The sequence below is a fragment of the Macaca fascicularis genome, chromosome 4, assembly GCF_037993035.2.
Source record: "Macaca fascicularis isolate 582-1 chromosome 4, T2T-MFA8v1.1".
NCBI lineage: Eukaryota > Metazoa > Chordata > Mammalia > Primates > Cercopithecidae > Macaca > Macaca fascicularis.
The window spans coordinates 24,523,931-24,539,299 of NC_088378.1; the positions used below are offsets into that span (position 1 = coordinate 24,523,931).

General features: G+C 36.0%; 1 long non-coding RNA gene across 8 annotated transcripts in view; it reads right to left on the reverse strand.

The window, feature by feature from the left end:
• Positions 1 to 15,369, reverse strand: part of LOC123573050 (uncharacterized) — a 99,838-nt gene that overhangs the window by 70,790 nt on the left and 13,679 nt on the right. For 7 of the 8 annotated variants that reach the window (XR_012434404.1, XR_012434402.1, XR_006697784.2 and 4 more), the window contains exons 2-3: positions 11,303 to 11,401; positions 307 to 357 (exon numbers count right to left, since the gene is read on the reverse strand). This is a non-coding gene — a long non-coding RNA (uncharacterized lncRNA). The remainder of the gene's footprint in view (positions 1 to 306; positions 358 to 11,302; positions 11,402 to 15,369) is intronic. The other variant, XR_012434403.1, reaches the window with a different exon arrangement.

Consider the following 15,369-nt stretch of genomic DNA (forward strand, 5'->3'; position numbering starts at 1 on the left):
TCTCTTCTTTAAAGAAAGTTTATGACTATAATACAAATCAAATTTATTTTTATATGAGCAATTTTAAAAGAGAATGAAGGAGACTCTGTGCTGACCTTTGGAACAATATGGCTTCTATTCTTTACTTAGGCTTCTCTGGTTTTATTTCTTGCTAAGTGACTCGGTAATACAAAGACAACAGAGCAATTTATTATTTTTATTATACAACATTTCATATTACATAGAGATATTGTCATCGAAAAAATTGGCTTCTGCCTCCAGATGCAATAACAAAATGACAGCTTTTATGATAAACTTGGTACTCACCAAGCTCCTCAGTCTGTTCTTCTAGTCCTTGGGTCACTGGTGCCCTGAAAACTACACAATTATATTCATTAGCAATAGTTCTTGTTTATTAGATATTTCTGTTTCTGGCTTTATTCTAATCTCCTTGTCAGTCATAATTGCCAACAATTTACTGAGACAAATCATAGCCTGTCATACTCTTTGGAACCATATATTATGACACTCTTTGCATTAATTCAAAAATCTGATTCCAACTGCTCAATTGTATGAATAAATTATAGTGGAAGTCCAAAATGCTTATGGCCACTGGAAGTCTCTCATTTAATATTCAACCTGTCATTTGCATTATTTTAACTTAAAATACAAGATAGTCCCCTGGCATATTTGCTGGAATTATGTATAAAGCAATTTAGAAATCATGTGATAGGTTCAAGAAACTTTAAAAAAAAATCCCTAGCTTAACTGAAACATAATAAATCTACCCTCTCATTACTTCATTTTCGATGTGGACACATTGTTTTATGACAGCATTGTAAAAGTGAAATGTCTGCAATATGTTTTAAAAGTGCAACAATTGAGAAAGCGGAGGTAATTAGGAAGCTTACTAGGGATTTAAAGGAGTATTGTAATGACCTTCGCCATCCCCAAAGTAATTAAAGACAGAGGAAAAATAATTGAGGTTGATTTGCTTTCAATAAGTGAGTAGTTCCTGATTTGAAAGATTATAGATACTTTTATACTTCCACAATGCAAAACTTTCTCAAAAAGTAAATTACCTTGAGAAGATGCTTAAAAGGCACATACTTATTTTGTGAGGTTGCCTTAACATCCACCTAATTCTAGTTATTCAAATACTTCACATTTATCTAAATGTTATTTGATTGAATTCCAAATCACTCAATATCTTACATATTATTTTTCATAGGTTTGTATTTCACATTGTTCTATTTTTCCAAAGATTAATGGTTATTATTGACTCACTGACATATGCCATGCTTTCTGTTGTTAGCTACCACTTTAAAAAGAGGAATGCTTGTGATTTTTGCACATTGATTTTGTATCCTGAGACTTTACTGAAGTTTCTCATCAGTTTAAGGAGTTTTGGGGCTGACACGATGGAGTTTTTCTAAATATAAAATCATGTCATCTGCAAATAGAGACAACCTAACTTTCTCTCTATTTGAATATCCTTTATTTCTTTCTCTTGCTTGATTGCCCTGTTCAGAACTTCCAATACAATGTTGAATAGGATTGGTGAGAGAGGATATCCTTGTCTTGTACCGGTTTTCAAAGGGAATGCTTTCAGCTTTAACCCATTCAATATGATATTCGCTGTGGGTTTGTCATAAATAGCTATTATTTTGAGGTATGTTATATCAGTACCTAGTTTGTTGAGAGTTTTTAACATGAAGGAATTTTGAATTTTTTCAAAGGCATTCTCTACATCTATTGAGATAATCATGTAGTTTTTGTCTTTGATTCTGTTTATATGATGGATTATGTTTATTCATTTGTGTATATTGAAAATATACACCTTGCATCCCAGGGATGAAGTGGACTTGATCGTGGTGGGTAAGTGTTTTGATCTAATGCTTGATTCGGTTTATCTGTATTTTACTGAGGATTTTTCGCATTAATGTTCATCAGGGTTATTGGCCTGAAGTTTCCTTTATTCTTGTGCTCTTCCCGGTTTTTGTACCAGGATGATGCTGGCTTTATAAAATGAGCTAAGGAAGAGTCCCTCTTTTTCAATTGTTTGGAGTAGTTTCAGAAAGAATAGTACCAGTTCTTCTTTGTATTTCTGGTAGATTTCAGCTGTGAATCTGTCTGGTCCTGGCCTTTTTTTTGGTGGTGGGATATTAATTACTGCCTCAATTTCAGAGCTTGTTATTGGTCTATTCAGGGATTCAACTCCTTCCTGGTTTAGTCTTGGTAGGGTGTATGTGTCCAGGAATTTGTCCATTTCTTCTGGATTTTCTCGTTTATTTGTGCAGAGGTGTTTATACGATTCTCTGACGGTAGTTTGTATTTCTGTGGGGTCAGTGGTGATATCTCCTTTATCATTTTTTATTGTGTCTATTGGATTCTTCTCTCTTATACTTTATTAGTCTAGCTAGCTGTCTATCTATTTTGTTAATTTTTTAGAAAAAAAAGCAGCTCCTGGATTTGCTGATTTTTTTTAAGGGTTTAGTTTTGTGTCCCTATCTCCTTCAATTGTTCTCTGATCTTAGTTATTTCTTGTCCTCTGCTAGCTTTTGGATTAGTTTGCTCTTGCCTTTCTAGCACTTTTAATTGTGATGTGAGGGTGTCGATTTGAGATCTTTCTAGGTTTCTGATGTGGGCATTTAATGCTATAAATTTCCTTCTTAACACTCTTTTAGCTGTATCCCAGATATCCTGGTTTGCTGTCTCTTCTCATTTGTTGCAAAGAGCTTGTTAATTTCTGCCTTAATTTCATTATTTACCCAGTAGTCATTTAGGGGCATGTTGTTCAATTTCCATGAAATTGTGTGGTTTTGAGTGAGCTTCTTAATCCTGAGTTCTAATTTGATTGCACTGTGGTCTGAAAGACTCTTTGTTATGATTTGAGTTCTTTCGAATTTGCTGAGGAGTGTTTTACTTCCAATTATGTGGTCGATTTTAGAATAAGTGCCATGTAGCACTGAGAACAATGTTTATTCTGTTAATTTGAGGTAGAGGGTTTTGTAGACGTCTGCTTGGTCCACTTCATCCAGAGCTGAGTTCAAGTTCTGAATACCCTTGTTAAATTTCTGTCTCATTGATCTGTGTAATACTGAGAGTAGAGTGTTAAAGTCTCTCACTATTCTTGTATGAGAATCTAAATCTCTTTGTCGGTCTCTAAGTACTTCTTTTATGAATCTGGGTGCTGCTGTATTGGGTGCATATATATTTATAATACTTAGCTATTCTTGTTTAATTGTTCCCTTTATCATTATGTAATGCACTTCTTTGTCATTTTAGATTTTTTTTGGCTTAAAATCTGTTTCTTTATAGACTAGGATTGTGACCCCTGTTTTGTTTTTTTTTGTTTTGTTTTGTTTTTGCTTTCCATTTGCTTGGTAAATTTTCCTCCATCCCTTTATTTTGAGCCTGTGTGTGTCTTTGGAAGTAAGATGAGCCTCTGAATACAGCACACCGATGGGTCCTGACTCATCCAATTTGCCAGTCTGTGTCTTTCAATTGGGGCATTTAGCCCATTTACGTGTATGGTTAGTATTGTTATGTGTGAATTTGATCATCATCATGATGCTATTTGGTTATTTTGCACACTAGTTGATGCAGTTTTTTGTTATGTCATTGGTCTTTTATTTTGGTGTGTTTTTGTAGTGACTGGTAGTGGTTTTTCCTTTCCATATTCAGCGCTTCTTTCAGGAGCTCCTGCAGGACAGTCCTGGTGGTAACGAAATCTCTCAGCATTTGCTTGTCTGAAGAGGATTTTATTCCTCCTTCACTTACAAAGCTTAGTTTGATTGGATATCAAAATCAGTGTTGAAAAGTATTTTCTTTAAGAATGTTGAATATTGTCCCCCAATGTCTTCTGGCTTGTAGAGTTTCTGCTGAGAGATCTGCTGTTAGTCTGATGGGCTTCCCTTTGTAGGTTACTTGGCCTTTCTCTCTGGCTGCCCTTAACAGATTTTCCTTAATTTTGACCTTGGGGAATCTAAAGATTATGTCTCTTGGGGTTGATTATCCCATGCAGTATCTTAATGGTGTTCTCTGTATTTCCTGAATTTGCATGATAGCCTGTCTTGCTAGGTTGGGGAAGTTCTCCTGGATAATATCCTGAAGTGTGTTTTCCAGCTTGTTTCCATTCTCCTTGTCTCCTTCTGGTACTCCAATCAATCATAGGCTCAGTCTTTTTATGAATTCCTATATTTCTTGGAGGCTTTGTTCATTCCTTTTTATTCTTTTTTTTTTCTATTTTTGTCTGCATATCTTATTTCAGTAAGGTGGTCTTCAAACTGATAGCCTTTCTTCAGCTTCACGAAGTTCTCATGCTGTGTTTTTCAACTCCATCAGGTCCTTTATGTTCCTCTCTAAATTGGTTATTCTAGTTAGCATTTCCTCTAACTTTTTATCAAGGTTCTTAGCTTCTTTGCGTTGGGTTAGAACATCCTCCTTTAGCTCATCATAGTTTTTTATTACCCATCTTGTGAAGGCTACTTCTGTCCATTCATCCATCTGATCCTCCGTCCAGTTCTGCGGCCTTGATGGAAAGACGTAGTGATCATTTGCAGGAGAAAAGGCACTCTGGCCTTTTGGGTTTTCAGCATTTTTTTCACTGATTCTTTCTCATTTTCATGAGTTTATCTAGTTTTGGTCTTTGAAACTGCTAACCCTTCAATGGGGTTTTGTGAGGGCCTTTTTGTTGTTGTTCTTGTTGATGCTATTGTTGTTGTTTTCTATTTGTTTTTTCTTTCAGTACTCAGGTCCCTATTCTGTAGAGCTGCTGCAGTTGGCTGGGGGTTCACTCCAGACCCTATTCATCTGAATCACTCCCATGCCAAGAAATGTCCCTCAAGGAGGCTACAGAGCAGCAAAGATGGGTGCCTGCTCCTTCTTTTGGGACCTCTGACCTCAAGGAGCACCAACCTGATGCCAGTAGGATCACTCCTGTATAGGGTATCTGACAACCCCTGTTGGAGGGTCTCATCCAGTTGGGTGGCACCAGGAGCAGAATCTGTTTGTCCCTTGATGGAGAGGGTATGATTCACTTGAGCAAAACCCACTCCTCTAGGCTTCTCATATTTCTCAAAACTACCAGGAGGAGAGGCTAAGTCTGCTTGTCCACAGAGACTGCGGCCACCCCTCCCACTAAGGGCTTAGGCCTTGGAAGATTAGAATTCTGTCCCTGAGACTCTAGCTGGCATTATTGGAGATCCTGCAGGGAAGCAGGGTCCCCTGAGAAAGGATAGGTCAGGGTTAGGCCTGAATAGGCACTCTGACCGCAGACTGCCACAGCCAGTGTGTGGGGCTGTGGGAACAAATCTTGGGACCAAGTCAGCCAGTCTTCCCGGCTCCAGCAGGGGAAAAGCTCAGCCTGGAGCTATAGAAATGGGTGCCACGCTTCCCCCACCCTTGGAGCTTAGCGTGTTAGGGAGTTGTGAGTCCCAGTGCTGGCTGCTGCCCCTCCCCCAAGGAGCTCAAACAGCTTAGACAGCAGCAGCAGGTGCTGGTCGCCCCTCCCCCGGGAGTTCAGTAGGCTTAAGCAGATTTCAGCTGAGAAGCTGTAAGAATCTGCGCATTCCGGAGTTGGGACACTAGGACCGAGTGGCATGGGTTCTCTAGTGGGATCTTCTGATCCATGGGTTGCAAAATTCCGCGGAAAAAGCAGTTTCCTTAGCTGGGTAGCATGGTCACTCACTGTCTCCCTTGACTGGGGGAAGCGGGTTCCCCTTCCCTGTGTTACTCTCAGGTGGTCTACCTCAACACACTGTTCTTCCTCCTCTCTGTGGGTCACACCAACTTTCTAGTCAATTTTAGTGAGAACCTGGATACCTTGGTTGCCCGTGATGGAGTCACACGTTTATTATGCTTTTTTTCCTATGGGAGCCTCCAAACACTGCAGCTTCTACTTAGCCATCTTGGCCCTGTCCCTCAAATTGTCGCTGCATCACTGAGGGTACACGAAGGTGTCCTCAGAGTCTTCTCCAACCCCTCCTCTCAAGGCCAAGCACTGCTGATCTATCAATCTGTCTCAGGAAGGACCTTTGGGCAGACTGGCTCTTATGTGTTTAATATAATAATATACATTATATTTAAATTATATATAAAATATAATTGATATTTCTTATTATAGATAAAATACATTCAAATTCATATAAATTAAATTTTTTAATTTTAAATTAAAAATTATGATCTTATTTGCTTACTCTGTCTTTTTTTAATCTAATTATAGTCCTTAACATTACAAATACAGTAGTTGTTGAAGTTTAATGGGTTAAAATACACATTTGCTAGGCCCCACCCTGGATTTTCTGGCTCAGTATCATCTGATAATTTGATTTAAAACAAACTTCCAAGTGAAGGTGATGCTGCTGGCTCAGGTGTCATACTTTGCAAACTAGAATTATAGAGTTTTCTAAAGTGTTTACTAGTAAGAATTGTGCAGTGTATCTGGCACAGATTATAATTTATTGCTTACAGAGTCTTGGGCTAGTTAATCAACCTGTCTTGTTCTGTCTTAATTTCTTCAGGCTGCTATAACAAAATATTTTAGACTGGGTAATTTATAAACAACAGAAATGTATTGCTCACAGTTCTGGAGGCTGGAAAGTCCAAGGTTATGACATGGTATATTTGGTGTCTGATGAGGGTTCACTCTCTGCTCCAGAGACAGTGCCTTGTGGCTGCACCAGGAAGGGCCAGGTAGAAGAAACTCCCTTGGGCCTCTTTTAAAGAAACACTAATCCCATTTATGAAAGCAGAGCTCTCATGCATTACCTAATTGTTTCCCAAAGGCCCCCAACTCTTAACTGCATTTCTTTGGGGATTAAATCTCAACTGATACAATTTTTTGGGGGGAGAACCTGTTCATATCATAGCATTCCAGTATCTTTATTTATATACTTCTGGTGGGTAGGGTAATATTAGTATCTCTACATAAGGCTCTTGTAAGGTTAAAAAAAATAAAGATAATTATTGAACAGATAATGATATAGATCAGAATGTTGCACACAAAAATTGCTCAATTAATGGAAGCTTTGAAATTGTATTTATTTTTCAATTATACACACTAAGAGATACCTGACAAGAGAAGGAAATAAAGGGTATTCAAATAGGAATACCCTATTTGAATTTATCTTTGTTTGCAGACAACATGATACTATATCTAGAAAACACTATTGTTTCAGCCCCAAAAGCTTCTTAATTTGATAAGCAACTTTAGCAAAGTCTCAGGATACAAAATCGATGTATAAAAATCACTAGCATTCCTATACACTAACAACAGACAAGCTGAGAGCCAAATCATGAATAAACTTCCATTCACAATTGCCACAAAAGGATACCTAGGAATACTGCCAACAAGGGAAGTGAAGACCTCTTCAAGAACTACAAACCACTGCTCAAATACATCAGAGATGACACAAACAAAAGGAAAAACATTCCATGCTCATAGATGGGAAGAATCAATATTGTAAAACTGGGATTACTTCCCAAAGCAATTTGTAGATTCCATGTCATTCTATTAAACTACCATTGACATTATTCACAGAATTAGAAAAAAACTATTTTAAAATTCATATGGCATCAAAAAAGAACCTAAATAGCAAAGGCAATCCTAGGCAAAAAGAAGAAAGCTGGAGACATCAGGATTCCTGACTTCATATTATACTATGCGGATACAGTAACTGGTACAAGAACAGACACATAGACCAATGGAACAAAATAGAGAGCCCAGAAGTAAATCTGCACACCTACCACCATCTGATCTTTTACAAACCTGACAAAAACAAGCAATGAGGAAAGGATTCCCTATTTAATAAATGGTGCTGGGAGAACTGGCTAGCCACATGCAGAAAACTGAAACTGGTCCATTTCCTTACACCATATATAAAATCAACTCAAGATGGATTAAACACTTAAATGTAAAACTGAAAACTATAAAAACCCTAGAAGAAAACCTAGATAGTACCATTCAGGACATAGGCATTGACAAAGATTTCATGACAAAGATGCAAAAGCAATTGCAATAAAGGCAAAAATTGACAAATGGAAACTAAAGAGCTCTGTACAGTAAAAGAAACTATCAACAGAGAAAACAGTGTACAGAATGGGAGAAATTTTTTGCAACTTATCCATCTATCTTACAAAGGTCTAAAATTCAGCATCTCTAAGGAACTTATACAAATTTACAAAAAGAGAAAAAACTCATTAAAAAGTGGGCAAATGACATGGACAGACAATTATCAAATGAAGACGGACATGTGGCCAACAAATATAAAAACAAATCTCAACATTACTGATCATTAGAAAAATGCAATTCAAAACCAAAATGAGATACCATCTTACATCAGTCAGAATGTCTATTTTTAAAAGTCAAAAAGTAACAGATGCTGGAAAGGTTGCAGAGAAAATAGAATGCTTATACACCACTGGTGGGAGCGTAAATTAGTTAAACCATTGTGGAAGATAGTGTGGCGATGCCTCAAAGGCCTAGAGGCAAAAATACCATTTAGTCCAGGAATCCCATTACTTGATATAAACCCAAGGGGATATAAATTGTTCTAGGCTAAAGACATATGCATGCATATGTTCATGACAGCACTATTCACAATAGCAAAGACATAGAGTCCACCTAAATGCCCATCAATGATAGACTGGATAAAGAAAATGTGGTGCGTATACACCATGGACTACTATGCAGCCGTAAAAAGGAATGAGATAACGTCATTTTCAGGGAAATGGATGGAACTAGAGGCCATTGTACTTAGTAAAGTAACACAGGAACAGAAAAACAAATACCACAGGTTCTCACTTATAAGTGGGAGCTAAGTAATGAGAACATATGGACACACAGGGGGAACAACACACACTAGGGCCTGTTGGAGGGTGGATGTTGGGAGGAGGGAGAAGTTCAGGAAGAATAGCTAGTGGATGCTGGGCTTAATACCTGGGTAATGAGATGATCTTTGCAGCAAACCACCATAGCACACATTTACCTATGTAACAAACCCACACCCTGCACATGTGCCCTTGAACTTAAAATAAAAATTGGGAATTTAAAAAAAAAAGAAATGCCTGAAGTATTACCAAATATTATTGGAGATAATAACCAGGTAGCATGATTTAGATTTTGCAGTGTTTTTTAAACTTCCTTTCTTGTTCTCCTTACTTTGATTTTTCAGATTTATTTTTAGTTCTATAATTGATGCACAGTAAACTGAATATCATTAAACTGTACACTCTGATAAAATTTAACAGGGGTATACATCACTGAAGTCACCACCACCACCACAGCACCTCTAAAACTTTCTTCTTACCACTTTATAATGGCTCCTTACTGATCTTTTGCTTCTCCACTTCCTATCCACACCGATGCACACTTTCTAGAATTGCGTTTACATTGAGTTATGCATATCTACTCTTTTTGGAATCTTCCTTCATTTATCCAATACAATTATTTTGAGATTTATCCATGTTGTTTATATGTAAATACATAGTTCATTCATTTATACTATTGAATAATATTCCATTGAATGAATATACAACAATTTTTAATCCATCCTCTGATTAATGAACATGTGGGCTGTTTCCAGGTTTTATTATTACAAATAAATCTGCTATGGACATTCATGCTTAAGTCTTTGGGAGGAAGCATACTTTTATTTTTCTTCAATAAGTTCTAAAAGAGGACTGGCTGGATTGTATGACATATGTTTAACATTTTAAATAATTTCCACGTTTTTTTCTCTTATCGTTATAGTATTTCATAGTCCCACCATGCAGTGATGCATGAGGGTTCTAGTTACTCCATAACCTTTTCTACATGCGGCCAGTGTTTTGGATTTTAACCATTCTGTGTGTACTGGTATCTCCTTACAGTTTTAATTTTTATTTCCCTAGTGACAATGTTATGCATGTATTCATGTGCTTATTTTTCATTCATTTTTGGTTGCTTATTGATAGATCAATTGATTTTTTGCTGGTGTATTTTTATGAATATTCTTGAGCTTACCCCCCATCCTTTGTGTTTCAAATTCCAATAAATACATTGCTCCAATCTAGTACTGGTATTTTGCTAATTTCCAAATACTCATTTAAAGTCACTTGTTCCAGTGTTATATTTTCAATGTTCTACTTTGTTTTTTAAATAATATTAAGCATGTATTTTATATTTGCTTTTTAATAGTGCCAATGTTTTCAGTTTTACAAAATTGCTTCATTTGGAGTTGTTTCTGTTGAATTTTGAACATGGTATCACACCTCCTCATAATAAGAGCCCACAATCCTTGAAGATTGATAAGGGAAAAAAAAATTGAGACTGATTTTAACGTATGTTCCTCTAGAATGTTGCAGTTTTCTTCTGCTAGTTGTCTGGCATGCTGTCAACCTGGAAACATGGTTATCGATATCTTCTACATGAAGATTTAAGAATGAGATTGGGATCATGATTTCGGTTTTAAAACTACATGAAGGATAGCCTGTGCCCAAGAATTATGAGAGAATATCCAGCAACAAAACTAAGTTGATCAAGTTACCTTATTATCTTTATTTTTTATTTTTTGGTGACTCTTGTGTTCTAATTCACCTTTTCACTGAACATGTGGTTCTCCATGTTTCTGGCTTTCTGCAAAGTTTATAAATTTCCCAGATTTCTGTCTCCTGCCTTGTATGATTAAATAAAATTAAATATCTGAATTATTGGTCTTCAAGTTTTACTTTTACTTGTATATACATCCTAAAACAACTTTCATAACTTATAAATCTATGATATCTAATTTTTTCAGCCTAAATTTTACATAGTGGCAAAATACATAATCTTCCATGTGTTTTAATATTGAAATTTGAATAGTGAAATAATAAAACTGTTCCACTCTTTTAAATATGTTCAACAGGATCTAAGTGAATCAATACCTGTGATTATCTAAGTGAAATCATAGTTAGCATTCATAAATCTTACATTACTTCCTATGTTGAGCAAGAAGGTTCCATGTATAGCCTCACCTATTGTGAAAAGATTCCACATTCTATTGTGTCAATTAACATTATATCTTATTTGGGGAACGATAACAAGGCCAGAGTCAACAAAAAAGAACACACGGACTCAGATCTACCTATTGTCCCATTGAGAGGACAACATGTTCCGCTGTACATGTTCCATGGGATTGTATATCAGTGGATGGGCAGTGTCTCCTATTTTTCTCCTTTCTTGCAGGGAAAAATGTGAGGTCAGCCTTATCAGTGAAGAGTCACATAGATTACTTGCACATCTGTAAATCTAAGTTTGAATGCCAGGATTTTATGAACATCTGGCATACCAGCTGCTCATTACCTGGAAGTCTTGGAGCCAATAAGAAATTGTAGATCTCTCTAAAGCATTGTAAAAGCCACTGGTCTTGTTGGAAACTTGTTTTTGGTGCACTCTTCCCTTCTGAGGAAAGAAGAAGAAAACAATCCCACTTAGCTCATCATCTAAGCAATGCCACAGGAGTGGGAAATCTTGGATCATTTTTAGTTAAGTTTGTATCTTCCTTCTCAAACTCATATTTGCATGGCATTTCTTATATAGAAATATATTCTATTATACAATTTTTTTACATGAACATTTTTATCGCTCACTGTAACATACTTTTCAATTAAATTATATTTATAAATCAAAATTGATCTTTCAATTCCTATAAAGCTGTCAATGTTAACAAAATTCCCTTGTATTGAATTACTATGCAATTATTAATAGTACACAATTAATTAAAACATGAAAAATAAATTTTACTGGAAATACATTCCTTAATGAGATGGATGGGGCTTTAAAAAATTAATTCATGTACTCACAGATGAATATGATTTATTGCTAGAATAAAGCAATGTTCAAGGGAAATTAACAGCAAATGAAGAGTATATGGACCATGAATAAATTCAATACTTACAAAATGTGAATTAATTATTGTTGTTAAGTTCATTATTTATAGTAGAATCCCCAACATATTCCAACTAGATTAATACAAAATCAATAAATATATGAATTGCATAAATAATTAAGCAACACAATTCGTTGAGTAGGGATAGCAATCAGATTTTCTCCCAAGGAACAGATGGATAAGAATTTTTCAGTGCCCAATAATCTATTGCCAAAGTTTAATAAAAATGTCCCCCTTCTACACCTGAATAAATGCATAAATTAAAGGTATAAATTTGACATGCCAGAAGTAAAAACAAATTATCTTCTATTTGAAATCAGGCAAAGTAAGCAGTTGAGAGTTCTTTGATTACAGAGATTATGCAAATATAATTATTTTGGATTACCCTTTTAAAATATGGGCTTTAAGCTACCAATGACTTTCTTCACAGAATTGGAAAAAACTGCTTTAAAGTTCATACGGAACCAAAAAAGAGCCGGCATTGCCAAGACAATCCTAAGTCAAAAAAACAAAGCTGGAGGCATCACGCTACCTGACTTCAAACTATACTACAAGGCTACAGTAACCAAAACAGCATGGTACTGGTACCAAAACAGAGATATAGACCAATGGAACAGAACAGAGCCCTCTGAAATAATACCACACATCTACAGCCATCTGATCTTTGACAAATCTGAGAAAAACAAGAAATGGGGAAAGGATTCCCTATTTAATAAATGATGCTGGGAAAATTGGCTAGCCATAAGTAGAAAGCCGAAACTGGATCCTTTCCTTACTCCTTATACAAAAATTAATTCAAGATGGAATAGAGAGTTAAATATTACACCTAATACCATAAAAACCCTAGAAGAAAACCTAGGTAATACCATTCAGGGCATAGGCATGGGCAAGGACTTCATGTCTAAAACACCAAAAGCAATGGCAACAAAAGCCAAAATTGACAAATGGGATCTCATTAAACTAAAGAGCTTCTGCACAGCAAAAGAAACTACCATCAGAGTGAACAGGCAACCTACAGAATGGGAGAAAAGTTTTGCAATCTACTCATCAGACAAAGGGCTAATATCCAGAACCTACAAAGAACACAAACAAATTTACAAGAAAAAAACAAACAACCCCATCAAAAAGTGGGCAAAGGATATGAACAGATATTTCTCAAAAGAAGACATGCATATAGCCAACAGATACATGAAAAAATGCTCGTCATCACTGGCCATCAGAGAAATGTAAATGAAAACCACAATGAGATACCATCTCACACCAGTTAGAATGGCGATCATTAAAAAGTCAGGAAACAACAGGTGCTGGAAAGGATGTGGAGAAATAGGAACACTTTTACACTTTTGGTGGGATTGTAAACTGGTTCAACCATTGTGGAAAACAGTATGGCGATTCCTCAAGGATCTAGAACTAGAAATACCATTTGACCCAGCCATCCCATTACTGGGTATATACCCAAAGGATTATAAATCATACTGCTATAAAGACACATGCACACGTATGTTTATTGCGGCACTATTCACAATAGCAAAGACTTGGAATCAACCCAAATGTCCATCAGTGACAGAATGGATTAAGAAAATGTGGTACATATACACCATGGAATACTATGCAGCCATAAAAAAGGATGAGTTCATGTCCTTTGTAGGGACATGGATGCAGCTGGAAACCATCATTCTCAGCAAATCATTGCAAGAACAGAAAACCAAACACCGCATGTTCTCACTCATAGGTGGGAATTGAACAATGAGATTACTTGGACTCGGGAAGGGGAACATCACATACCAGGCCTATTATGAGGAGTGGGGAGAGGGGAGGGATGGCATTGGGAGTTATACCTGATGTAAATGACGAGTTGATGTGTGCTGACGAGTTGACGGGTGCAGCACACAAACATGGCACAAGTATACATATGTAACAAATCTGTACGTTGTGCACCTGTACCCTAGAACTTAAAGTATAACAAAAAAGAAAAGAAAAATATGGGCTTTGGATTGTTTATTTCTTTTTTCTTCTTTATTTTTATTTTTTTTAATATCTCAGAAGTTTTGTTTACACCCTTGGACAATGTAATGCAATACAATTCAGATGAGTTAAATGTTTTTGATGTTCTTTTTTCTTTGTCTGAAAGTGAGAGAAATGTATTGGGAAATGATGGATATATTGAACTTCAGAAAAGTGGGATTTTCACAAAGTCAAAGCAGGAATAGAGGCAGATATTTGATTCAACAAATCTGAGAAAATTATATGGACTTGACCTTGCTGGCACTTACTTTTCATTCAATAACTGAAAGAGTATTTAAATGATATAAGCTTCATACTGTCACAGACCAATTGAACTTTGTAGATCTGATAAGACCTTATATTGGGTAAACAATATCACCCAAAGTTGTGTATATTTGTTTTAGAATCTTGAGGTTAGAGGGAAATGGGACCCATTTATGCTGAATCTGCCCCTGGACAATGGTACCTCTCTGCTTCTGATAAAGTGATATATCCCTACATCGATCAGTTAGGAAAGTACATTCGTGTTTTAAAAACATATGTGTTGGCAGGGGCATAGGTCATGGCATGTTCTCTTCTCCCAATCATTGCGCATCTGATAAGATTCAGGAGCCAACAGCCATTCCTGAGCAATGGAGTGTGTTGATTAAAATGGCATGCTAGAAATACTATGGAAACAGATTGCAGGCTTCATTGAACAATCAGAGATTAAAGTTAGGAAAGTAAATAAGGAATTTGTTATCATGGAGCATGTACTTTGACTAAGAGTAGTCAGTGAGTTTAAAAAGATATTGTGAATAAAATGCATTAAAATTAATCTTGATTTGGCTTTGCCAAACGAAGGAAAATGAGGAGGAAAATCCTAAGATAAAAGACCAAGAAACTACATCTCATAGAATATTCTGTAGGAAAAAAAACAAAAAAGAATAAGGGGCTAGTGAAAGAGATGAGGGGACAACACATTTCAACCATATATAAACTCATTAATAAATTCAAGAAATACTTAATGAATGCCTGTTTCATACCAGACACATATCTCTAGATAGAAGTTAGAGTCATGTTTAGAAAATAAAATGAAAAATATCTTACTTTTACTATGCTTACATCATGGTTGAAGGAACAGATAATCATATATAAGTCAGGTGGTGATGAATATAGCAACATAGGTGAAATTGTGATGAGAAAACACATTATAAGTGTTTAAAAATCTAAGACGGTTTCCTTAAACTCTTCAACTTATTTTAAAATAATTTGGTTTTAAACTCTAGAGCTGGTTTAAAATTGAGGAAGATGAAGGACAATTAAGAATTGTAATGTTTAAATAAATTAACATGTAAAATAAGCCTCCTGACAATGATACCACTTCAGGCTATGGATGAAGCTCTCCATTATATCTGCTTCTTTGGGCCACTAACCTGAGTATTATGTTTTGGAAATTTGTATATTCTCTTTAGCTTGTTCTAGTGTCCTCAATCAT